The sequence below is a fragment of the Crotalus tigris genome, unplaced genomic scaffold (genome assembly GCF_016545835.1).
Source record: "Crotalus tigris isolate CLP2741 ecotype Arizona unplaced genomic scaffold, ASM1654583v1 scf7180000017564.2150845, whole genome shotgun sequence".
NCBI lineage: Eukaryota > Metazoa > Chordata > Lepidosauria > Squamata > Viperidae > Crotalus > Crotalus tigris.
This window is the reverse complement of record NW_024096475.1, coordinates 1845111-1872970: the sequence shown is the minus strand read 5'-3', so window position 1 is coordinate 1872970 and position 27860 is coordinate 1845111. Positions and strand designations below refer to the sequence as shown.

The following is a 27860-nucleotide window of genomic DNA, read 5'->3' as shown; positions in this document are numbered from 1 at the left end:
CACCAAGGACCCCACAGTTGGAAAGCTTCTGACACCACTTTTCTTGGTACAATTTTTTTTTAAGTCATTACATTTGTCTTTTCAATATTCATACAGTAGGATTTTCATTCTTTCCAATCATTTTCTCTCTCTTACCAATGTCCTTTACGTTCCACCCCAAACCCATTTGAAAAGCAACCAGCTTAATAACTGCACAAACACAATTCAGAAATAGCAGTCACAACAAAAATGATTCTGGATACTAAAACCTAAACCAGAAACTCCTGGGAATGTAGGAAAACAACTAAAAACCTGATTTCTTGACACCATAGATAAAACAGCTGTTGTCGTTAGTGTTGTTATTATTTTAAATGTATTAGCTACCTAACTTCAATGAATTCTTCATGAGGTTTCAGATTCTCTTCCAATCATTCTGAGCCACTGAATCAGAAATGTTAATATAAATGAATTGTTTAGATTGCTGTCTAATCCTTTACTCGGGAGATAATTCCTTGTAAGTGAATGCTTTATAGTGGACATGTCAAACACGAGGCCCGGGGGCTGGATGCGGCCCGTGAAGTGGTTTCATGTGGCCCGTGAAGCCATCCTGGAAACAGTGAGGGAACGACCCCACTGCCTTGGCCCTGGCCCAGGCTGGCCAGGAGCCAATGTACAATTTTGTGGTGGCCATTTATGCTGAAATGCATTCAATCTTAGGTTCACAAGGCCATCTGGAAACAGCAAGGAACCAGCCCCTTCCATGTTGGCCCCGCCCCCTGGGTGCATGCTGGGGAGGTGTCACCCTTTGTGAGGAATGAAGAAATGCACCATCATCTAGAAGTGGCCAGCAAATGGCCCTCGCCTATTTCACATATCCGGCTTGATGGGCTCTAGCAGAAGGGTTTCAGCAGGCAGTGAGGCTCCTCCGTGGACCATCCTTGGCACTTGCCCCGGTCCCACCCCCTTCTGCCAGAGACCCTCAGATCTGTCCCACTCCTGCCCAGGCCCCCACAGGCACTCTTGAATCGAATGATGTAGAGCTGGCCATGCCCTCCCACTCCATCCACACCCACCCTGGCCACACCCACCTGGCCCCCTGAAGGCAACCGCAATGCTGATGCGGCCCTCAATGAAATTGAGTTTGACACTCCTGCTTTATAGTATGTTTTTTCCTGTCAATTCAGCACAGCATTCTTATTATCTAAAAGACTATTTTTCAATGTTTTAGTATTCATATTCCATCAAAGGTAGCTCCCTTCTCATTTTCAAGATATCAAATAGGAAAATATCGATACACCGAGGGCTCCCAAGTGCCTTTAAGTTTAGCTTCTTGTTCTTGAATCCAGTTCTCTTCTAAATCAGCTTCAGTTGAAGAGGAAATAATCAAGCTAAAGAAAGACAGGCATCTCTAGAGTGGTCCCAATCTTTCTTGCTTTACTTGAGAGCATGAAAGCAGCAACACTACGGTAGGTTCCATACCAAGGAAATGTGAGCATCCAACCTCACAGGTTTTGGCAGACATCGCCCTGCAAAAAAACCTCAGTTATCCCCATCCTAATAGGTCAGTGGTTCTCAACCTGTGGGTTGGGACCCCATTTGGGGTCGAACGACCATTTCACGGGGGTCGCCAAACAACGCAGTCCGCCATTTTTTTCCCCTTTTCCTTAGCTGTGCTACTCCCTTTTATTCTATTGGCTTTTGAAAGCCAATAGAATAGACTCTCTTGAATAGAGTCTAATTCTATTGGCTTTCAAAAGCCAATAGGAATTGTCCAGGCTGTCTCTGCCCTGCTGAGCCCGCCAAAAGTCCCATTCTGCAAACGGTGCTGCACCAGTTGAGTAGTCCTCGACTTATGACCGGTTGGGGTCGCGGCATTAAAAAGGTTGAGAACCACTGTAAGCCCACATGTATTTTTTAAAAAGCCTGCTATCTCCATTCATAGACAAAATGTGCCTTGCCCTCATCACCTCTCTTTTTGGCATATGAGGCTGTCTGGTACCTTCTGTACTGAGCTTGTCAGCCAAGCAGGCTTTCAGATGAAAGCAGACAAACTATAGAGAGTCTTAGTCTTAGAAACCTTGTCATAAAATGCTTCATTTCTTGGGCCCCGCTAGATATAGCAAAGCACAGCTATTCGTTTGGTGGCTTCAAAGAGTAGCAAACTCTGAAAAATCATGAGGAACGTATACCTGGTTCTGCTAAAGTACACAACTTTGCCTACAAAGACATTCAGGGCATCTCATTTCACCTATTTATAAGTTTTGCTCAAATTGCTGCTGCAATTGCAAATAAATAATTGCCTGAATTCACTAAACCATAGCTTGTTCAAGCAATTTAATCTATAAGTATAATAGGATGTGAGAATAACCTTGAGGAACAGAAGGAGGAGCCCCTATTATGAATAGGATTATTATTCATAATGGTTTTTCCTATTGTGATCTACTTCAAAGGGCAGACAATAAATCACTGGATAGATTTGTACAACACAGTAAGCTGTAAACCATGATTTATTAACCACAATAGTCAGGTTCAGGCAAAACACCAAGGTAAAGCCATACAAGTCAATTTATGGCTTATCGCAATCACCAAATCCAACTACTTCCCAGAGGGTTATACTCAAAATCACAACTATCACAAAACTATGAGAGATAGTGTGGTCCAGTAGTTAAGGTACCAGGCTAGAAAGTGGGAGAACCATGAGTTCAAGTCCTGCTTTAGCCATGAATGTCGCTCGGTAACTTTGGGCCAGTCATTCTCTCTTAGCCCAACCCACTTCACAGGGTTGTTGTTGTGGAGAAAATAGGAGGAGGAAAATGTGTTGGATAGGTTTGCTATCTTGTAAAAATAATAAATGCAGGATATAAACTATAACACCCAGTTTGGAAAACCCCAGTTTCTCATACAAACCAATTTAACAATATGTTTATTTTCTTTCTCACATAGTAAAAAAGAGAGCAAGTGTTCTTTTCTGACTAATAAACCATTTGATTAAAAAAAATTGCACACAAAAATGATTCATGTTCTGTTGCTCACACCTTCCCAAAAGTATTTTTCATGCAAGTGGCACTAAGGCAACTCCAATCACTGCATTTGCTGCCTTCTTCTCTTTTGTGTTCTCTAGATATGTTGGGATTATAATTCTAGAGCAGTGATGGCAAACCTTTTAGAGACCAAGTGCCCAAACTGCAACCCAAAACCCACTTATTTATTGCTGGGTGCCAGGTGGGCGTGGCCCACTGGGTGGATGTGGCTATGGTGGTCATGGCAGACTGGGGGTGTGTGGCCAAGATGGGTGTGGTCACCTCGATGTTGCTCGTGGGGAGGGACGTCTGTGGGAGATGGGCAGGGTTGGGGGAGATCCAGGGGATCTCTGGCAGGTGGGGCGGTGGGCAGGAGGCTTGTCCTGAGCCAGGTGGGTGTGGCTATGGTGGTCATGGCAGACTGGGTGGGTGTGGCCAAGGTGGGTATGGTCACCTCGATGTTGCTCATGGGGAGGGACACCTGTGGGAGACAGGCAAGTTTGGGCGAGATCCAGGAGGTCTCTGACAGGTGGGGCGGTGGGCAGGAAGCTCATCCTGTGCCAGATGGGTGTGGCCTACTGGGTGGGTGTGGCTATGGTGGTCATGGCAGACTGGGTGAGTGTGGCCAAGGTGGGTGTGGTCACCTCAATGTTGCTCGTGGGGAGGGACACTTGTGGGAGACAGGCAGGGTTGGGGAGATTCAGGGGGTCTCTGGCAGGTGGGGTGGTGGGCAGGAGGCTCGTCCTGTGGGGCGAGGCGAGGCAGGGCGAAGGTGACATTGTTGCAGGGCAAGGCAAGGCAGGGGCTATGGTGGCTGCTGCCTGACACCATCAGCCCCCGCACACAGAGGCCAGCAGGTGCATGGGGGCTGACAGTGTCCGTCAGCAGTCACAGCCTGCCGGCCCCTCGAGCAGCGCACTCTGGGGCTCCGCAGCCCACCGCCAGCAGTTCAGATAAGCTGCCTTTGAGCTGGATAGCCGATCGACAGCTGAGGCGATGCAGTGGGTCGTGCCCGGAAAAGGAGAGCAAGCGAGCCAGGAGGGACGGAACAGGGGGGAGGGAAACCAGCTGTGCTGGGATGCATCCGGCCACATGGGACCTCAGCAAGTTAGTGGGTGGCTGGTTGAAGAGGGACTGTTGCCATCTCTGGGGCATGGTGCGCATGCCCACAGAGTACCGCCTCTGGCACGCATGCCATAGGTTCGCCACCACTGTTCCAGAGTGCCCAGCCTTTTGCCCTGTAGGCTCTCAAATTCTGGGGAATGATTTTTCAATACATCTGAAGGGAGCCAGATAGGGAAAGCTGAAATCTGCATTGGCCCATAGTACTCCATCTATTTTAGTTGAAATAACACACAGAGCTATGAAGAAAAAAAAATTTTTTTTAAATAAATTGTTCAAGATAATATAAATTTGCTTGAGTAAATTTATCACGCTGTAAATTAATCAAGAATGACAGTGGATCAGTTCTACATTCAGCTTTTTTAGCCTATTGCCTTTTTGTTGTCTTAAATTAAGAACAAGATCATTATAAAAAATTAGGCTAGTTTGATGAACAAGAATTAGTCTGAACATTCTACATAAATGGCAGATTGCATTTAATAGCTCTGTCAGCTAATTAAAGGAGCTTTAGCTGACAAATCACCTGCCTTTTGACAAATTATGAGCTAGATTTAAATACATTTACATATGCCCAAGATAATCAACTCAGATGTTAAAGGAAAGATATTTTTAATGTCATTCAATGTCAACCAAGATACAAGCTCCAGGAGTTCAGTGATATTTTTCTAAGTAAATGAATATATTCTTGGCCTATTTGGAATCTCATGCCAGCTAAACATGTATCCTCCTCTTCAAAGTGATCTCAGTTTCTTTATTTTAAACAGACAGAAGCAGGTTTGAGCCATGCCTGTTTCTGCTGTGAGGGTGCCTATTTGCTCCTAAGAGTGAGAGTCGGTTGGTACAGTGGTTAAAGCACTAGCATAGAAAGCCCTGGGCTAGGAACAGGGAGACTATGGATTCAAGTCCTGCTTTAGACATGAAGCCAGCTGGTGACTTTAAGGCCATAGTTTTTTCTCAACCAAACTGCATGGATTGGTCCAAGCAGTTATCAGAGGTCTTACCTCACATGCCCAAGGCCACAACCATATACAAAGGCTTGTGAGTAATGTATGTTATGTATGTTCTTTTACCTTCAACCTCTTTTTCACTGTTTGTGGCTGGCATTGATCACCAATATGTCCTACTGATGTTTTAACAATTTTCAGAAATTGCTAATCTGAAGTCCTCCAGTTGTCTGACATGATATCTCTCACGGTCCTTTGCCTTTGTCCCAAAACAGGAGACATCAGATTCATGTTCCCCCTGTAGTGGATATGTCTGTCTTTCTAAATTTGTGCACTTGATGGCTTTAAAGACCCAAACTGCTTCAATTTCTAAGCAAAATCTTTTGCTAATCTCACTCAGATTGAAAGAAGCATCATCCATAGAAGGGTAGCATTTTCTAGGCATGCTAGAAAGGGTGGAAAAGAGCTAAATCTTTTGATACATATATTTTTTTAATTCAAAGCAAGGGAAGTTAAAAAAAAAAAGGAAGGCAATGAGCCAACAGGCAGTTAACACTAGGGTGGGACGACAGGGAGTATCCATCCTGCCTGATAAAGTAAACAGGGAGATTGAGAGTGACGTAAGTCGATCACAAGAACATAGTAAGGATATGCAGCCTCAGCGTAAACAGTAAAACAATAATCAATGCACCGTAAGATGAGTACAGTGGCTCCTTTAATATCTGTTTGCATTTAGGGCAAAAGACAAGATTGTTTGTGGACAGCTTCCCTGGGCCTCAATAATTAATAAGAAAACAGCTGAAGAACGCTTTGCCAGCCCTTTTTTCCCTTGCACCATTTGAAAGAAGGGCGAAGGAAATGCTTCCAGGCACGTATCTTTGTGTACCCTGAGCAATATACCAGGCTGACTTTTCTTTTCTTTTTTTTTTCATTACAGACCGACACCTACGCACACCAAGAGTTTATTGTTACAGTTTCCGTGGTAGCTATCACCTTTTCTGAGTAAAAGGAGGCACCATTTCCATCATGAACTGTTGCATCTTTTATCTTGGTAAGCGTGGGGTGAGGGTGGGGAGGTCGGAGGAAAGGAAACAATAAGAATGATGTAAGTGTCTTAAGCAAAAGCTACAGCAAATGATTGCCATTTGCCAGGATTGTTGTTGGTTTTTTTTAAAGGAAGAATTTGCAGCCGATCCTTCATAGACTGCTTTATTTCCCTCTCACTGTTTGCCTTGCTTTTTACTCCAAAAGGGAGATTTGTGTGGCTGCCGCCCTTATGTCAGTTCAGGAAGTTGCCGAAGGCCAGGTTGTTGTCCCAGGCCTTGGGGATGGTGTAATTTTGGAGCTGTCAGTCGGCTTTGCCTTGCTCTATTTGGATTTTGTAGTTTCTTTTCATCAGCTGAATTTTACAGTACTTGTAAGCCGCGTGTGTGGAAGTCAGGCAACCTGTAAATTAAATAAAGTAACAAACACATTTACAAACTGCCAGGAATGGTGAAAGATTGGTGACAATTCTTTGTCAGGAATTACTCTGAAAAAAAATCATTTTATATTCAGGTTTCCCTGCCTTTCCTCCCCCAGTTGCTGGAGATGGTACTGTATATATAATTTTCCCTTTCATTTTAACCTGTGAATTATATCAGACTGAAAGCAAATAAGGGCCACAATATTATACAAACTCTTCCTTTCCACAGACAGAGAAGAAAACTTTTAGGTCATTAAAAGAGCCTTCTGCTTACCTTCCTCCTGGTGTAAGAAATTACATTCCTATAGCTAGGAAACCTGTTAAACCTTATGGGCTGATCCTACTACTTGACAAGATAGAAAAATGTGGGTTAGACAGCATCACCACCAGATGGATCCATAGCTGACTGACTGGCTGTACTCAGCGTGTGGTCCTCAATGAAACCGCATCTACATGGAGGGAAGTGTGTAGTGGGGTGCCCCAGGGCTCAGTTCTGGGCCCAGTGCTCTTCAACATCTTCATCAACGATTTCGGCAAGGGGATAGATGGGGAACTCATCAAATTTGCAGACGACACCAAGCTGGCAGGAATAGCCAACACTCCAGAAGACAGGCTTAAGATACAGAAGGATCTGGACAGACTTGAACACTGGGCACTATCTAACAAAATGAAATTCAATGGTGAAAAAAGCAAGGTTCTACATTTAGGCAAGAAAAACCAAATGTACAGGTATAGTATAGGGGGGTACCTTGCTCAATAGTAGTAACTGCGAGAGGGACCTTGGAGTCCTAGTGGACAATCACTTAAATATGAGCCAGCAGTGTGCTGCAGCTGCCAAAAAGGCCAACACAGTGCTAGGCTGCATTAACAGAGGGATAGAATCAAGATCACATGAAGTGTTAATACCACTTTACAATGCCTTGGTAAGGCCACACTTGAAATACCGCATCCAGTTTTGGTCACCGCGATGCAAAAAAAGATGTTGAAACTCTAGAAAGAGTACAGAGAAGAGCAACAAAGATGATTAGGGGACTAGTGCCTAAAGCATATAAGGAACGGCTGCTTGAATTGAGTATGTCTAGTTTAATGAAGAGAAGGACGAGGGGGGACATGATAGCAGTGTTCCAATATCTCAGGGGCTGCCACAGAGAAGAGGGAGTCAAGCTATTTTCCAAGGCGCCTGAAGGCAGGACAAGAAGCAACAGATGGAAACTAAACAAGGAGAGAAGCAACCTAGAACTAAGGAAAAACTTCCTGACAGTTAGAACAATTAACCAGTGAAACAACCTGCCTCCAGAAGCAGTGAATGCTCCAACACTGGAAGTTTTCAAGAAGAGACTGGACGGCCATTTGTCTGAAATGGTATAGGGCAGTGGTTTTCAACCTTTTTAATGCCGCGACCCCCAACCGGTCATAAGTCGAGGACTACTCAACCGGTGCAGCACCGTTTGCAGAATGGGACTTTTGGCGGGCTCAGCAGGGCAGAGACAGCCTGGACAATTCCTATTGGCTTTTGAAAGCCAATAGAATTAGACTCTATTCAAGAGAGTCTATTCTATTGGCTTTCAAAAGCCAATAGAATAAAAGGGAGTAGCACAGCTAAGGAAAAGGGGGGAAAAATGGCGGACTGTGTTGTTTGGCGACCCCCGTGAAATGGTCATTCGACCCCAAATCGGGTCCCGACCCACAGGTTGAGAACCACTGGTATAGGGTTTCCTGCCTGAGCAGGGGGTTGGACTAGATGACCTCCAAAGTCCCTTCCAACTTTACTATTATTACTATTATTATTTGTGAAATTTCACTCCCTCCCTCCCACCCCAGAAGACAGCCAAAGGGAGTCACTAAGATTAATAACAAAAGAAACCATGGGATTAAAACAAGGTCAGGGAGTAAACCAAGAAAAAAAAAATCATGCTGCCTTGTGTGCCTGATAATGAAAAGCTCTAAATGCCAGCATACAATTTTATGCCGCTCTTTTATGCCTCAACCTAGCCTCCAGCTTCTCTTATCCCTCATCCCTGGGATAAAGTGTCCATTGTATTGCATTCTCAAGGGAAAACCCACTGAAGCATTGGGTGTGACAAATCTGCACAAAGCAAAAAAAGAGGCAGTTCTGTAGGAACTAAAACAATCTGTTCCCACTACAGAGTTTAAAATTGCAATTCTGGAAAAAAAATTGCTTTGTTTTGTCTTCACCATTCAGTAGATGCAAATGGTGATCTTCACCAGACATGAACAAGTAAAGATGTTATCTAAGTTGTGTTACCCACAGAAATACGTATAACTGATTCTTTTTTTTTTTAAGGTGGTTGTTCTGTTTGCAAATGTATAATTATTTCCAGCAAATTCTAGGAAAAGATTTTCTATGAAAATATCCAAACATCTACACAGCTCTGAGAGTCAGTCAAATAGCTGTACAGCATGGATCTATGATATGTTATTCATATACTGTATACTTGAATTTTATACAGTACTACAAAGAACAGGAGAAGTGAGATACGAGGCTACTCCGGTGATTCTGGTAAAGGACTGGGTATTTCCTACTGATCTGGGTGCTTCTCTCAAGTATTATTTAAATACAGTTTTACAACGCTCATTTGGCACCCATGTAAGCATGAATACAAATTTTGTCAGTAACTCATTAAAGTAGCCTCATCTCCTTCCAGGTCATCAAGCTGCAGAAGTTTCTTTACAGAAGCCATTCAGTCCTACAAACAGAAAACAGGTGTTGTGTACATGCCTCTTTATATTTCAAGGCACCTTCTCTGAAGCAAACCCAAAGCACCTATTATGCAGACCTATTAACTCATCACCAATATCCTATTGGGTTTTGGTACAGAAAAATGATGGGTCTCATCATTTAATAGAGTAGGGATGGTAGTTCCCAGAGTCCTAGAGTTTATTCTCTTAATTCTATTTCATTCTAGCTGGTCTTTAAAGGCCCCTTCAAATGTCATAAAGGCTGTGGTCCCCTTCCTTCACCGTTCCAGTTTCCTTGTCCATCATTCTTTAGATCAGGGGTGTCAAACTCAATTTCATTGAGGGCCACATCAGTATTGCGGTTGCCCTTGGGGGGTGTGGGGGGGTGTGTGGCCAGGGTGGGTGCGGCCTACTGGGTGGGCCTGGCCAGCTCTACATCGTTCGCATCAAGGTGCCTGTGGGGGCCTGGGCAGGAGTGGGACAGTTCTGAGGGTCTCTGGCAGAAGGGGGTGGGACCGGGGCAAGCACCAAGGCATAGTGCATTTCTTCATTCCTCACAAAGGGTGACACCTCCCCAGCATGCACCCAGGGGCGGGGCCGACATGGCAGGGGCTGGTTCCTCACTGTTTCCAGGATGGCTTCGCGGGCCACATGAAACCACTTTGCGGGCCGCATCCGGCCCCCGGGCCATGTGTTTGACATGTCTGCTTTAGATTATCTTGTTTTATGACTTCATATCTACTTTGAGAGTCTCCTAAAAGCTTTCATAATAAATAAAACAATAGGATTTAAAAGGCTTTTAAAAATATATCAAAAGAACAGCTAAGGAGAAATGCAGGTGTGTTCAAAGAAAGGAAAGACTCTCACTTCTGACAAAGACAAAAGGTTTTTCAAGAAGAGATTTGTATGTATTTTGTGAAGAAAGAACGAAGGCTTTCTTTGTGGAAAGCTTTGGCTAAAAATAACTCTAAAAGGACACTTATTATCATTAAGAAATTCTGCCTATCCAACTCATAAACTGGAAGATTCATTTTCAATGCCAATAAAAAGCAAAGATTTAAAAATCTTAGAAGAACCATAAGAGGATGCTAAATGCCAAATCTCTGCCATTTCATTTTGGTGCATCTCCCAAAATATCAGCCCTGAAGCGACTGAGCACTGTTAACTTGTCTGAAGGCCACAGGCAGAATTAAACATTTGGGCAGGAAAATGCAAATATTTCTATTTATCATTCCATGGAGCTATCATATTGTAACTCCCTGTTTTCCTATACCACATCACATATGAGGTCCAGCAAAGGCTGCAATGAAACCATCACCAGCTTTAGACAACAGAAGTAAAAGCAAGAATTCAAAATGCATTTATAATCACCATGTACATGTTTTTAAAGGGTAATTATGGCCTTGCTGTTTTAAAAAAAAAAAAGTTAAACCACTTGCATTCTTTCCCCTGGCATAATGTCCTAAATTCACATCCAAGATAAACCCTGCACTGCCAGGCTCATTTTAAGGTGTGGCAGGGCGGGCATCCAACAACATAGATTCCAGATGTTTCATTCTGGTGGTTCAAGGTTTTGATGCAGTGCAGGAATGATTCAGACTTTAGGATAGAACCTCTGAAGGCATGCTGACTAGTGTCTCCTTTTCTAATTGATTGTTTTCCTTTGAAGTCAATTGGGAGATGAATCTGAGAACAATAGTTGATTTCATTCATTCTGCATCTCTAGTACCATGAAAGAAGTTTCTCTAAAGAAGTTGTGTTGGATTTTGCTGTATACCACAGCTAAATGTGAAAGAAAACAAAACAAAAGGGAAAAGATTTTCTATCTACCTCCTTTTAATAAAAATATGATTAACTAATACGATTTCGCAAAGCAACTTACTTGATTATTGGCAATTATGATTATAATATAACATTATATTATATACTCTCCTCTCTTCCTATCCATACTTGGTTGTATTTCCTTTCCTATTATTCCTTTTGAAGGAAAGAGAGAACAGCAAAATAATGTTGGGACAGGTACAGAAATGTTTTTCTGGGAAGTTTCTTAATTTATCTTCAAATCCAAGTCTATTGGGGGGCAATTCTCTCTTCCTTAATGGAACCCTATTCCCATTTCTCTATTAAAAAGCTATACAGGGGTTAGAAGTGATTCCTGAGCAGCAGAAGAAAAAGTTCCTACTGAAACATAAATTAGTTTAAGAAATAAACCCACTGCTGTTTAGTGCTAGAGAGTAGGAAAATGAGAGGTTATTAGTAAGGATTTCTAAAGAATGTCATCTGATCTCTAATTTCTTACAGAATGAGTAAGTTGGAACTGAAGTAACATGTAAACTGGGGAGCATTAATAGCCAAGTGAAGGGAAGAAACAAGTCATGATTACCCTAAAAGGCAAGGAAATTAGGTATCTTTTCTTTCAGAGAAATTGAAGTGACTCCTTTAAAAGCCCCTTTTTTTTTCATTGTCAACTCATTATCCATCCATGTTATCGACTATCCAAGATTTATTCCTGGATAGACCATCTTTCCCAGGTCAGTAGTTCTCTGCAGACCTTGACTGCAAGGAGGGAAGCAATCAGTAGGAATTCCAGTTTGCTGAGCAGATATTCCATCTGTTGGTCTGTTCATTCTGAGAAAATGCTGTTGTAATTTGGGTCACCCACTAATACCACCATTTCCCCTCAACAGCCTTTCTTCTTGAAAGAGCTGGGGAGATCTCAGGCACAGCACAGTTATTTGCAGACAATCAGTCAGAACTGCTTCAACTTGGATCCCGGTGTTGGGACAGGTCACAGTGAGGTATCCTAGGCAACCAATTATCCTTTTACACTGTATTTTGAATTCTTTTCAGCCTTGAAGATTTTGAATATACAGATGGGCAGTTTGCAGAGATGTGGACTACCACCTATTTACTTGTCCCCTCTCTCTCCTGGTTGGTCCAATGGGTCAGGATGAGATTGCCCCCATACTTAACGGACATGATTGATGCTTGGGAAATGTTTCCTACACTAGGAGTTGCCAAATTCCAGGCTGTAGCCCACTATTGGGCCACAGCTTATTCGGAATTGGGCTGCATGAGTGGCTGGCCGGAGCGTGTGAACGTGCTTGCGCACACAGCTCAACTTGTGTGAGCGGCGGGCTGGTGGGCATTCATGCGTGCGCTGGCCTGCCGCTCATGCAAGTTGAACTGTGTGTATATGCACAGGCACACCATTTACATAAGGGCTGCATGTGCGCATACACCAGTTCACCACTTATGTGGCCCAGTTCCCTCTCTCTTCCCCCAAGCCGGGCCGCCAAGCCACAAAAGTTCGGGGCCACTGCCCTATGCTCTTTAAATGATGCTGAAGACATTTCCCCTTGACCTGGAGAATCTGTACAATTACAGGCCAGCCTCAAATATTCAATTATCACATTTCTGAGAAAGGTGATTGGCTTTCTGTTTATTTATTTGATTAATATATTAAAGCAGTTAGCAGAAGAGAAAAAAAATCTTAAAATTTGTTAACAATTAAAAGTCTGGAGGAAACAATATTGGAGTAGTGGGCAGGGAGGATTATGGCAATGCTTGCAGTTGTCACAGTACAGTGTATGTGAATTATAAGTCTGTGTTAGTCTCTGAATGAATGTAGCTGAGGGTGAATGGCAGACATTGTTGGTCCTTTTTAATTCGATTACATTCGTGTTTCTGTATCTTTTTACTTCACACCTCTGTTCAAATGGTAACTGCTGGAATATATTCACATAAGGGGTTATTTTACTTAGGCTCTCTTATACACCCTTTTAGGATGCCTCCTTGTAACCATTTGAATATGCAATGTTTTGGATGAGCAAGAAGCAATCTCTTTTTCCTAATGTGTAGCAAGGATATGAACTATGACAAAATATGGGCTGGTTTTATCCAACTATGCAAGCCAATAAGGATCCATGCAAAAGACCAAGCTTAGTACTCCTAGTTCCTCTCCTTCCTAGCCAGAATTCAAACAATTAAATAGGGCCGAACACAAATTGTGCTTGCCAAACAGGCTGGAATAATATTGAATTCTAGTTTATTTTCTATTTTGGCTAGAGGGAAGGGTAGCATTCAAGGCCAGGGTTTTGCTTATGCTCCTTTCTGCTCCTGCATACTTTGCTAAACCAAGATTACTGTTCCATGTGAACACAGCCATTACCACAAATACCCAAAGCAGCCTTTCCTATGAATTTCAGCTAAGCATAAATGCCTCTTGTGAAGGAGTTGCTATTCTGCAATTCACAGGTGCAAATGTGTAGTTAATCAATGAGACCATTTACAATTTTATGGTAGTCCCTTGTAAGTAAATGTTCTCCTAAGGCAGTGATGGCGAACCTTTTAGAGACCAAGTGCCCAAACTGCAACCCAAAACTCACTTATTTATCGCAAAGTGCCAGGGCTGCATCAGCATTGTGGTGCCCTCAGGGGGGGTGGGGAGGCGTGGCCCACTGGGTGGGTGTGGCTGTAATGGTCACAGCAGACTGGGTGAGCGTGCCCGGGGCCAGTCCCTCGCTATCTCCGGGGCATCCCTGGGGGGCCAAAGCCGCTTGCTCGCTCACTTCCTGCCCTGTCACTTCCAAACGCCACGTGCTCGCTACTCTGGCGAACTCTGCTGGGGCAATGGCACGCGTGCCCACAGAGAGGGCTCTGAGTGCCGCCTCTGGCATGCGTGCCATAGGTTCGCCACCACTGTCCTAAAGTATTGAATGATACTTTAACAACTTATTTTAAGCTAGGCTAGTCTAGATAACGTTGAAACACCGTTTGCTTGAGGAGTGTTGTTAATTTGAAATACCTATGAACATACTTACATCTGAAAATTCAAAACAGATTGCAGGGTGGAGAGTTTCCCGCTTATTTATTTGTTCGGGTTTTTTCCCACATTGTCATCCTAAACATAGTCCTGACTCAGACCCATCATACTAGCCTCATTTATGAATCCCAGCTATCTTTGAGAACATGATCACATACTACACAGTATGAGGAAAGCAAGACATATCTTGCACCTTTTCTCTGTGATGTCCCAAATTATTTGGAACTGACTGCTCACTTTCTTTAATAGATCAGTGTATCAAGAAACTGAATGGAATACTGCATCCAGTTTTGGTCGCCATGAGGTAAAAAATATGTTGGGACTTTAGAAAGAGTAAAGAGAAGAGCAACAAAGATTATTAGGGGACTGGAGGCTAAAACATATGTACATATATGTACACTGTGAGAACAGACTAGATCAGGGGTAGGCAACCTTGGCTCTTTTATGATCGTGGACTTCAACTCCCAGAATTCCTGAGCCAACTGAAGTCTGATCCATCAGGGTACTGCTTATGTCCTTATGTATAAAGCACCTCACAAGAAATGCAGAGGAAGACATTATGACATCTTTACAAAATATCTGATCTGAATTGTTCTTCTTGCAATGGTGTAAGGGGCATAAAGCTTCTCCAAGATATGTCCTAAATGATCAGAGAAATACTTACAGGCAATATGTTTACAGGAAATAGGGAGAAGCAACCAGACTCTGATCATCTTTCCCAAACTCCATGGAGTTTTCCAGAGAATTGAGAGCAACTCTGGAGTGACATAATTTTATTAAAAAAGGGAAGCCTCCCCCTTTTCTTTTCCAGCCTAGTCTAGTCAAGGCTTTACAAGCTGCATAGACTCACAAAATTTGTCCCAAATATATTTAGTTCTAATTTCCTGAATATTGTTACCTCTGAAAGTGAAAAGGCTTTCTTTTAAGGGCACAATACATTATATACTGTAGTGCTTTTGATCATAGACAAAAGTACATAGACAAAAAAGTACACTAAAAGAGAGACAAATAGATTCTGGCAAACTAAAGTAAGATTTCACTACAATTTAAATATTGCTCCACCAGAATCCATAGACATATGGTGCAAATATTTAAAGGCAACCCTAAGAGATGCAGAGTTGACAGATAACAATTGTAACTTTATGTAGTTTATGCTTCTTGGCAAGTAGTATTATGATATTTTGTCATTCCACTGTTTTCCAGTTATTGTCTCATACATTTTAAATCAGTGTTTCTCAACCTTGACAATTTTAAGGCAGGTGGACTTCAACTCCCAGAATTCCACAGCCAGCAATGCTGGCTGTGGAATTCTGGGAGTTGAAGTCCACATGCTTTAAAATTGTCAAGGTTGAGAAACACTGTTTTAAATGATTTAATTTGTGAAGATTTTATTCAACAAATATTTTCATTTGGATTATAACCAATCTCGATGGGTTTTTTTTTTTCAGAATAAAGAGAGGGGGTAAGTGCTTTAAATAAAGAATAGGACTATGGATGAGGAAATTGTTTGTGGTTTAGGAATTCATATTTGCAGACTGAGGTTGCTTGTGTGGTGATAGAATATATTGCGTAACCAACCATTAGGTTAAAAGAGATACCAGATGTCATCTTGTAGTCAACTTGCAACTATCATAGAGCATCACTGGGATAGAAACTGAAGGATAAACTGGTTCTGAATTTTAATATGTGAACATTTTATCCAGTGATAATACTGTAATGCTGTCATTATCAAAGATATCAGACAGATTCCAGTTCTCACCCCCACTACACTTATCAGAATAACAGAGTTGGAAGGGACTTTGGAGATCATCTAGTCCAACTAGTCATGCTAAAACAGAAGATTCTAAACCATTTCAGACAAATGGTTGTCCAATATCTTATTAAAAACCTCCACTGATGGAGCACTCAAAACTTCTGAAGCAAACTGTTCTATTGATTAATTGTTCTGTCAGGCAATTTCTCCTTGTTTCTAGGCTGGTTCTCTCCTTGATTAGTTTCCATCCATTGCTTCTTGTTCTGCTTTCAGGTGTTTTGGAAAATGGGCTGCCCTCCCTCTTCTTTCTGGCAACCCCTGAGATATTGGAACACTGCTATCATGTCACCTTCTAATCCTTCTCTTCATTAAACTACTAGACATACCCAATTCATGCACCCGTTCTTCATATGTTTTAATCTCCAGTATCCTAATCATCTTTGTTGCTCTTCTCTGCATTCTTTCTGGAGATTCAACATCTTTTTTTATATTATGGTCACCAAAACTAGATGCAATATTCCAAGTGTGGTCTTACCAAAGCATTATAAAGTAGTACTAACACTTCACATAAATTTGATTCTGTTCCTGTATTAATGTAGCTAGAATTGCATTGCTTTTTTGGTGGCTTTGCTGGCTCATATTTATGTGATTGTGTACTAGAACTCCAAGATCCCTCTCAGTTACTACTATTGAGCTATATACCATCTATTCTATACCTGTGCATTTGGCTTTTCTTGCCTAAATGTAGCTTACTTTTCTCATCATTGAATTTCATTTTATTAGATAAGGTGTTGAAGTCTGTTGAAATCTTTCTGTATTGTGAGCCTATCTTCTGGAGTGTTGGCTATTCCTGTCAGCTTGATGTCCCCTCATCTGAAAAGCTTCTAAAAAGCTGTAATTCAATGGGGAAGAAGAACAACCATATATGACATTCCCTCTGGAAGGTCTTGAAAAACTACTTCAGCAATGTCTAGTTAAAAGCAGAATGATGTGACATTTTCTGGGCAATCAGCTATAGTCATTTAGTTCTATAAAGCATAACAAATAACAAAGGTACAGATGATGTTTCTGCTATTAAGATGACAATATCAGATTTTTTTCTGCATATACAATTATTCTGAACCAATGGATTAAGCATAACATTTCTTGATTCTTCATAGCCTTTTACTTTTTTGTTGAGACTAGATTCCATTTAGCAAAACTTTATTCTCACAATTATTAAGCACAAGCAGTTCTCAAAGACTACAGTGTATGAATGAATCACAGGGTTTCCCTGCGGAAATTCCAACTTTCTAGTCAATGGGGCACCTCTCAAGAGGTCTCTTATTATGCTGCCTAGATTCATGCAGGCTAAATCCATTCTTATTTCCTCAACTTCATTGGGAGCATACTAATCCATCTGGGTTGCATGAATGAATGAATGAACACATGAATGAATGAACCCATGAATGAATGAACAGGGAAACACACAAACTTCAAATGGGAGGAATGGGCCCCTTTTGTTAGAGACCAAAAAACTAGCCAGTCTCTTCAACTCACACAAAGCTCCCCAGTTTTAGCAAACTTACTCCTCTCATTTGTAAGTTACATCTACCAGCTTCCTTAGGGACAGCAAATAATGAAACCTTGGAAGCTTCACTCTGTTTGTCCCTGTGTCATAATGTTCCATGTCTGAAATCAATGGGGCAAAATTTGCATGGGGATGTCATGATTTTTTTTTTTTTTTTTTTTGTCCTTTTGACAAAATTGTCAAATTCCATGGACCCTTCTAGTTATATCTTGTCATACATCTCAGGCTGTGAATTAAGTCTTTCGCAGATGAACATTTTCGTAGTTGTTCAGACTGAACCAAAGAAAGGAAACAAATTCTCCAAAAAAAGCAGCATATGGGATTCAAATACTCAAACACTGGATCTTGGACCAAGTGTGTGTAAACCTCTTTGCTCAATCTGCATTAGAAATACCTTGTTCTCACTTCTGCTTGGCAGAATACAACCTTCACCACAAAACAAATCAAAGTAATAAAAGCTGACATTCCATTTACGCACTTGGAAATTTGTTGAGACAAGTATAGATCTGAGTATGCATGGTAGGATTGGGGGAATAATTGGATGTGGATAACTGGTTCTATTGTTTTGTTACATTTTAATTTGGATCTAATGAACAGTGAAATATGTATTTCCTCTTTCTCTCAATGTTCCTGCCCACACAGCTTAAAAGAACCATATTGGATCTCACAAGTTATGACGGGGTGCAGAGATGAATAAGCACTTGCACATCATCACCTAGTCATTATTTTCATAAAATTCTGAGTCACCTTTCATGCTCATTCACAGCACCTTTCTGAGAATGTAGCAACCGATATCCATCACAAGGTCATTATGGATTTATCATGCTTGAATTAAGTTGTAGTAAATTGAAGATAGGCAATGTGGCATCCCTGGGTAGGCAGACATCTACTGCAAGCTCCCTTTTAATACTAAAACAAATAAGCAGAAAATATAAATTCCAGCATAATTTCATAGGAATTGAATCTCTGTAGGGCAAAGAGGAAAGACACCCCCAGGAAATATAAATGGTGAATGGCTACAAGTGACCTATTGCCTTCTATCTCTGAAGTCAATTTTCTCCATTATTATCTCACTGGGAATTCCAGAGGTTGCAGTCCAAAATATTTGGAGAATGCTACATTTGACAAGGCAGGCCTATAGTTTAAATCCTGAATATAGCAAAACAATGTTCTAATTTCTTTTGTATGAAACTTATTTGAGATCCCTCTGACACAGTATTGGTTTGGTTCCTGCTCCTTAGCTTGTCTGATAATATTGTTTGTTCCAAAACTTAAGTACAGCTTCAATTTGAACACTTTGTATGAGAGAAATGAAGCAGATAAAGGAGTAGCCTTACTTATTTCCATGTTAGTTCTGCTGAAAGCTGCTATACATTTTCAGAAGGCATATCCAAAGTTGTGCATGACTGCTATCACTTGCTTCAGGTTAGACAATTTACTTTTGGATCACACAACCCAAACACAAAGAATAAAAACTACCGTATATGCCGGCGTATTAGGCGACCCGGCGTATAAGACGACCCCCGTCTTTATAGCCGGGCCGCATTCCTAGAACGTTATCTTATACGCCAGAAACTACCAGTATTTCCGGCGTATAAGACGACTCGGCGTATAAGACTACCCCCATCTTTGGCGCCGATTTCAGCGCTCGCGGAAGTCGTCTTATACGCCGGCATTTACGGTAGTTCTACTGATAAATATGTATAGAAAACCACTTTCATTTCACTACTTTTAAAAAGTCTAAAGGTCACAAACCAAAACTAATTAGTAAACAGAATGCAAATTCCCAATATTTTCGCAAAGCTACCCTTTTCTATGACACCAAACTTTTCTTTCCTATGGCATCCTTTCACCGTCTCTCTAATTTGTCTGACTTTCCTTCAATCAGACTAAACTTAATTACACTCAAGGTATAGGGCATTCATCTTGCGTTCATTTTATGGGGATGCAAAATTGTAACAAGGGAAATATGATGTACGGGTAATCCTTAACTTACTACCCGAATTGAGCCCAAAATTTTTGTTGCTAAGTGAGACATTTGTTAAGTGAGTTTTGCCCCATTTTATGACTTTTCTTGTTACTTAATTAAGTGAATCACTGCAGCTGTTAAGTTAGTAACACGGACCTTCAGTGAATCTGACTTCCTCACTGACTTTGTTTGTCAGAAGGTCGCAAAAGGGGATCACGACCCTCAGACACTGCAACTGTCATAAATATGAACCAGTTGCCAAGTGTCTGAATTTTGATTGTGTAACCATGGGGATGCTGCAACGGTTGTAAGTGTGAAAAACGGCCATAAGTCACTTTTTTCAGTGCCATAGTAACATTGCAGAGTCACTAAACAAACTATTGTAAGTCGAGAACTATCTGTACTAACCGTGCCACACTGCAGATTCCAAAAAGAAAATCAAGACGTGCTTTTCCCCTCCCCCTTCTGCTCCCTGTCTTTCTTTTGAGACAATTTTGATCTACTGTACTTGGCTTCCCTTCAAATTGTGTTGCACTACAACTCTCCATCATCCTAATCTATATGGCTCTTAATCAGGCTGGCAGGAGATAAATACAACCAGAGGGCCACAAGTATGGAAGAAGGTTAATATAATATTTTTGTTATTTATGTCATGTTTATAACATATTTCATCTCGAGAGTAATCCTTTTAAAATAGCAAGTGACAAGGCTGATTTCCTTCCTTGCCCTATCAAGGCACGCAGTTAGGATGGTATGCCTGATGCCTCCTCTTTTGCTGATCTCATTCACCATCCTTTATGTCCTACCAGTCAGAGGGTAGTAATCAGGAATGTCAAGTATAAACAGTACATTAGGATTTGAGACAGTGCATGCCATTCCTATGCCCTTTACAGAGTTACGTGCTTGGGGGGCTTTCATTACCTTGGTTACAGAAAGGGGTTTTTTTTTGCAAGCAGATTATTAGAAACACAGTCATTCTTCCCAGTGACACTGTTTTAGTTTGCCTTGGCAATGGAGACTTTGTATTTAAGGCAGTATGCAATCCAAATGCAGGCATTACAAGCCAATTTGTTTAAGCATCTTTCTTTCCTACAAATTATATAAAAACAGGTAACCAAAACTCATAGTTTCTGCAGTGGTAACAGAAACCATGTAGATTGCAAACTTGCCACTTGGGAGTTCTGTTTCTGATTCTTAATCACCTAAAGAAGTTTCTCTGCAGGGGATTTCTGGTATTTTAAAGGTAATTGGCATGTAAAGTTTCTTTGCACCGTGATTGTGCTAGTACGCATACTCGGTTGTGGTTGTATGCACATTTTCTTTTTCTCCCTTCCAGGCTGCACAAAAAGGGAGCCTAAATTAATGCATACTTGCTTGGGCTCCAGAAGCTCCAACGGGCCCAAGAAATTATATAGGTAGTCCTTGACTTACAACAGTCATTTAGTGACTGTTTGAAGTTACAGAGTCACTGAAAAAAATGATGCATGACTGTTTTTCACACTTATGGCCGTTGCAGCATCCCCATGGTCACATGATCAAAATTTGGATGATTGGAAACTGATACAAATTTATGACGTCTGCAGTATCCTGGGTCATGTGACCACCTTCCGCAACCTTCTGATAAGCAAAGTCCGTGGGGAAGCGAGATTCACTTAACAGCTGCGTTACTTCCTTAACAACTGCAGTGATTCCCTTAACAAGTGTGGCAAGAAAAGTCGTAAAATGGGGCAAAATTCACTTAACAACTGTCTCCTGAGCAACAGAAATTTTGGGCTCAATTGTGGTTGTAAGTCGAGGACTACATGTATTTCCTTCAAATTCTTCGAGGCAAAGCGACTGAGAAAAAGAAATTAAGTGCCTATTAGCCATAAGGCTATATAGGTCTAGGGGTGAAGGCAGACAGGTTCCATACTGCAAATTCACCTTCAGATATCTCCACCAAAAAGGACTTTAGACTGCAGAACCAAGAAAAGCTCTAGTTAGCAACAAACAAGCAGGTCAAACTGAGCTAGATGGGCAGACTCCATCTTCATCTTAGGACACCTTTATGGATATTTCTATTCCATGTACTGATTAATTTTTATAGTATCGTGCTTCAGAAAGTATGATGTTTAGAGCTTGTTACCATGTCACAAAGCATAGATGAGGCCTACAAGGAAGGTCATGAACAAAGGATACGGTCATTCCAAGTTCCAGTCTTTTGAATCCTGATTTTATCTGGTGGTTTGGGGGACAGATTGTAACCTTTTTCTCAGAAGTTGTTGAATTCCAGTACTAACGCAGCCCAGACAAAGGTCAAGCATGATCTCAGTTGTAGTCCCATAATATTTGAAGGGACATGAATTCCCACTCACCCACCTTATCTAATTAGAGGCTCTCAACAACATGTTTTGGAAGCTTCTTTTTCCCCCTGTTCATTTCCCCTGCAATTTATGACACACTGACATCAAAATTTCAGCAATATGTTAAGACTGTAAGATTAACAACCAAATCAACAAGCCCTAAGTCACCCAGTGACCTGTCAGTGAAGGTGAACCAGAACCTGGTCCAACATCTTAATCATTAGTAAGCACTCACTATCTTGGCTAATATAAACAGAAAATTTTTAATTTAAGATTAAATAACTTAGATTAAGCAACAACTTTAATCTAAATTTAATCAACTTAATTAAACAATTATTTAATTCCACTGCCTTTTGCAAATCAGCATAGATAATACTGAGAAGTGAGAAGTTTGTCCTGTATCTGCAAAGCACCAAGACTGAAGAAGACTGTGACGGTAATCCTGACCAGAAGATATAAGGAAGAAAACATGCCCTCATAGTCATAGTCTAAAGTTTTAATAAAACTATTTCTCTGAAATATTTTATTTTTTCCCTTCAGGAACAAATTTCTATCATACAAACAGCAGCAATTGCTAATTTTTCTGCTTCATTATAGAAATAGTTGACTGAATTTCCAGATTACTAAACCTAATTGATTTGTCTTTTTAAAGACTGCTTAAATCACTTATTTCGTGACATGGTAGTATTACTGTCACACAACTGGTGGGGAGTCTGAAATTTTTTCCTGTTTAATAGTTTATAAACATGGCATGTGAGATTTTGAAAGGAAAAATAGTAGGCAACATGACCTATAAAGAACTTCAGCTGAAACAATAGGTTGACCAACTTCTCACCTGCCCTTCCTTGAGTTAGACTGGGTTCACATGCTATATTAAGTTGATTTTATTTGATTAATGCATTATATGAATTGAATCAGTATAGGATATAAACCATGGTTTGTGGATTAGCATATTAAGTGAACCCAACCATTATAACCAATTTACCAACCTTGGTTTGTGTGCGAAGACAACTTCAAGTTACTAACTTGTAGCAGTCATGTAGCTACTGTAGTTGCAAAGTAGTGCACTCTGATATCATTTATATGTCAATATGATTATCCTCCTGGGGATATTTATTACTTTCGAATCTATAGTTTTGCATCTAGTTACTGTTCTGACTATTGCAAGTATCATAAGACAACTCCATTATTCTTTCAGACCACACAAAAACTAGTACATTTCAATAGCCAGAATTTGCACCCATTGGTTGATTAATAGAAAATTGTATAATTTCTCACCTCTTACATTTCTATTTACTACAGAATATCTAAAAGCAAGATTATATGGAATTTAAAGTTAGTTTCTATAAATTAGTTTAGGGAGAAAAACCAGCAGAGCTGTACCAATTTCCTTGAGGCCAAAAAGAGACTGGTTTATTGTACTGTCCTTCTCTGGGAAACTTTCTTATGGTCTCTTGGTTGAAACTGAGAAGCAAATTCAGTCAGGGATGTGGAGGAACCCACCCAAAACCGGCCCTGAAAACATCTTGCTATTTGCATGTATTCATGTATGAGTAGTTATAGCACAAGCTCCTGAACCCTAATTTCTTTTCCTTTGGCCAGAAACTTCCGGTAACTCCTCTTCTAGGGGCAGCTGCCACCATCTCCCAGAATATGGTGATTACTGCAACTTCCCAAGTTACAATTTTCTGCCTTGGAAACGCACCCACAAATCACTCTCCTAAGGACAAATTACAGAGTTAGAAAGGATTTAAGTACCAGAATCTATGCCAGAAAGATGTCAGCAGACAGAGAAGTAACAAAAGGCTTGAGAAAATGCTGATCTAAATCCTTTCTTGAGTTTCCAATAAAGTGGATTCAACTTTTTTGCAATTGACAAAGGTAAAGGGTAAAAGGTATCCCTGCGGGTTTTACTTCGCTAGTCATGATCAACTTTAGGGGGTGGGACTCATCTCCAGTTCTTAAACCTAAGAGCCAGCATTGTCTGGAGACATTTCCATGGTCATGTGGCCAGCATCATATCACACCGCAGCACAGAGCATATGGTGAAACACGCAATGCTGTTACCTTCCCGCATGCTTACCTGGTACCTATTCATCTACTTGCATTTACATGCATTTGAACGGCTAGGTTGGAGGTAGCTGCACTTTTTAAAATATTTATTTCAGCCCCCAAAGGTACCATAGCAGGTGATGTGATATCACTGCAGGGAAGGACAAAGGTGATGGGGGGGGGGGTAAATAGTTTTAATCTAATTTCTTTCATTTTCCACTCCAAGTATAATTACACTGTAATAATTTCATATCACGATTTCTGAAATCTGCAAAAAAAAGGAATGTAGAGGGCCATATGTGGCTTTTCTTCATAGGTTTCCCACTTCTGTAATATAGGTTTACATTTTTCAAGAGAAGCACACTGTATGAAAATTAGATGAAGACAAAGATATTATAGCCTTCTGAGATTGGACTAGTCTACCAGAGACTCCTTGTTAAATACCAACCAGCACTTTTTGGAAATCCAAGTTCTGTATCATCTATATACTTGATTTCGAAACTGCTAGTGCAGTTATCTGAGATACATGCATGAATTTCCCCATAAATAAGCAATTAATGAATACTGATTGAAGTGGCAATTTTGAGCTGCAAGAATAATCTCTAGCCAAGTTACTCAGTTTCAGAAAATCACTGTGGTGACGGTTTAGGCAGCTAAATAAAATACAAATACATAATAGGTTTTGGAAGGTTGATTGGCTTTAAGAAATTATAATAATTGCAAAGACTCCTTTTTAAATATCCCTGGAGTCAATAAATGTATTCCAGAACAAATCACTTGTGGACTTCAGATTAAGAATGCTAACCATAGGTAAACAATTAAAAAAAGACTTCTTATAAAAGATAAACATACTAGTCTGACAGAAAAAGTTTTATGGAAGATAAAAATTTTCCATCTTTTATTTGTCTTTCTTTTGCCTAGCTCAGTGTTTTTCAAATTTGGAAATTAAGATCTGTGGACTTCAACTTAAAATTCCCCAGCCAGCATGCTGGGAGTTAAAGTCCACACATCTTAAAGTTGCCAAGCTTGAAAAACACTGGAGAGTCTGTTCCGTCTAGAATTATATAACAATCTCCTTAACTAGAACTTTTTGATTTTTGCTCAATACAGAGAAGGCCTATTATAGAGCATGAACTATTTTTTTCTGACTAAAATGGGTTCGTTCAAAGAAGCCTGGTATTAAATAGTTTATTAATTTGAATTTTGTTGCAGGAGAGATACTTAGAAATACCAAGCTGCAGTGCATTTATTTATAACCACAAAAGAATTTGTAATCAAACCAAAATATGCCACATTTAATTAAGCGACTGCTGAGTTTGCACATTGCACTAAAACAGAATATACTTTGTTTGCTATTTTAGCATGTTGTGTTTAACCAGCCAATTGTGGTTTTTATTCAAGGCTGCATGATTTAACAAACCATGGCTCACAATGCATGAATAATGAAATAGCCTTGGATTTTAATAGGACCATGCACCTCAAATCAGATCTCCCATTTCTTTCCGAGAACAGGTGTCCTGAACTGATGTGAAAGACCTCTGAAATTTCTAAACAATTAAAAAACCGAACAATTAAAACAAATGAACACTCAAGTCACTTGTTTTGGGGAAACTCAGGCACTTATAGCCTGGGTACAGAATTTACATATGTGAAAAATATACCCGCGAAGCACAAACATTTATGTGCCTACTCAGCAGTTAGTCACCTCTAAATAGATATGCCAATTTAACTTCAATCTCTTGCCTGAGAAAGAGGAATTTACTGAGCAGACTTGGTTGTCCAGCACAAATGGCTGAGATGAAATTATTTGATTCAGTTACACTACTTTGGGATTCTATCCCAAAAGCAAATTACATAGAAACCAGTAAAGTATAGGGCTCCTAAGTAAACTTGGTCGGAATCTCATACCACTTTAGTTAGGGTTCACGAGCCTAAAAATAGAAAGTGAAGTCAGTGTTGTCTCCTAATGACATCACAGACACATCTATGTACCGTTCTTAGCAACAACCTAGCCCAGTGATGGCGAACCTTTTAGAGACTGAGTGCCCAAACTGCAACCCAAAACCCACTTATGCATCGTCGAGTGCCGGGTGGGTGTGGCCCATTGGCTGGGCGTGGCCCATTGGCTGGGCGTGGCTGCTGTAGTAATGGCAGACTGGGTGGGACTAAAAAGTTCAATCAATCAATTCCAACTTTGCAAGATCTTTTTTTTCCCGCGAGAAGTTGAAATTGACTGATTGAACCTTTTTTTTTTTTTGCACATGGTGGTGGAGGCCTAAAGCGAAAAGGTTTTATAAAACCCAGCTGAAGGCCTAGGACTGGGGCAACGGTGCGCGTGCCCACAGAGAGGGCTCTGAGTGCCACCTCTGGCACCCGTGCCATAGGTTCGCCAACACTGACCTAGCCCTTCAAAGTAATTCAGACCAGGAAAACAAAACCAAGAATATTAATCTTTATTATAAGGTTACCGGAACAGAACTTGCAAGTCTGAAAGCACTTCCCCACTCCTTGCTTTTACTTTCCAGAGAACTAAGGAGCCCCACCCTCTGAGATACTTTCTCCACCCCTAAACCTCCTTTGGACTGATATTTCACTTACCAGACTGCTGCAGTGTTTCTTCACCTTGGCAACCTGAAGATGTGTGGACTTCAACTCCAAGAATTTTGGGAATTGAAGTCCAGACATCTTCAAGCTGCCAAGGCTGAGATACACTGGGCTGCTGCCTAAATTGTGTCTCTTCTTCCAGTATCCCAAGTTATTGTCACAGCTCATTACATCTAGTTTATGCTCCTCACATTTCCATCCAAGTTTTAGACTGTCTGATGCTGCTTAGTTTTTCAAAATCAAGTCAGACTGGCTAAATGTCATAATTTTAAGAACTGTCATTCTTAGAATACTGTACTGCCTATCTTGAAGTATGCTGAATTCAGCACAAAATTGTTTGACTACTCCAAGCATATAAACCGCTCAACATCATACATGGTAGACATATGGTAAGATGTACGAAAATATAGTTGTCATTAATTATAGTAATGGCAGCTGTTTACAAAAATGGTATCCACTATATCAGATGAAAACATCGCATGGAATCAGAATTTAGAAGAAGTAGATTTCTGCAGTTGATTAGGAGAATGGAACCAAGCCAGAGTTAGGCCATGTTGCACTAACAGATTATTTTCATACTGTATCAGTGTTATCATGGTCAACTGGATATAGTCCAGTAATTCGAGAAGTTTGATGAAGCTGGTCTTTTTGCAGGATTGATGGACCAATCCTTCTCAGGTCATTCTTTCTAAGGAGTGCATCCACCAAACCATAATATAAGAAAGAGCAAATTTTCCCTTTGTCCCATTTCTTATATATGAATAGACTTAGCCTATGCCAACAAAATGAAGTATCTACTTATGATCTGAGACATTACTTTAAGAGCTAAAATGTGGTAAGAGCTTAACAGAATTTCCATTTGAAAAGGACACCAAAGCTCAATTTTAAGCCAGACTATGCTAGTGTTAGGAGGCTCCAGAATTCAGAAAGCAAACAGATATTTTGAATGAACGGCACCTGCTTCAGTTTGAGGTTTTGAACACTGCAAAGAACAGCATGAAGGTAGACCCTGTTCCTCCCCTCCCCCACTTCTGCCTTCCCATCATTTTACATCTTTTGGGTCTGCTGAATAATTGGAGAGAAGGGCAGTCTTCTTCAATGATCTTCTGGAAGCCAACTTTTGGGAATTCCTAGTCTCTCTCACCTTGTTACATAGAAAGGAAACATGCAGTCCATAAGCCTCACATGATGATCCTTTCTAGGATGAATGCTGGGTGGTCACTGGCTGATACTAATCACAAATTGTGGACCATTAAGCCATGCGATGTCCACTCAGTTTTCACCAGGAAAAAAACCTGAGCACATCTAAAATAACCTTCCAAGAGAAAAGTAAAAGGGAAGACAATCAGCTTTTCTCATTTGTGTAACATTATGTTACTGCCCAGTTCTTGTAGCCTCTAACATCCAATTTGAAAAGTCAGCCAAACAATAATTTCACCCTCATTTGGGACATGTCAACAACATGTCTGAGTAAATGAGTAGTCTGTCCTCTACAAGTCACAGTTACAGTTCCCC

The 27860-nt window shown here is 40.7% G+C and overlaps 1 protein-coding gene across 1 annotated transcript in view; it reads right to left on the bottom strand.

Annotated features, from left to right (window-relative positions):
• Positions 1-27860, bottom strand: part of NEDD9 (neural precursor cell expressed, developmentally down-regulated 9) — a 71225-nt gene that overhangs the window by 38401 nt on the left and 4964 nt on the right. The window lies entirely within an intron of this gene.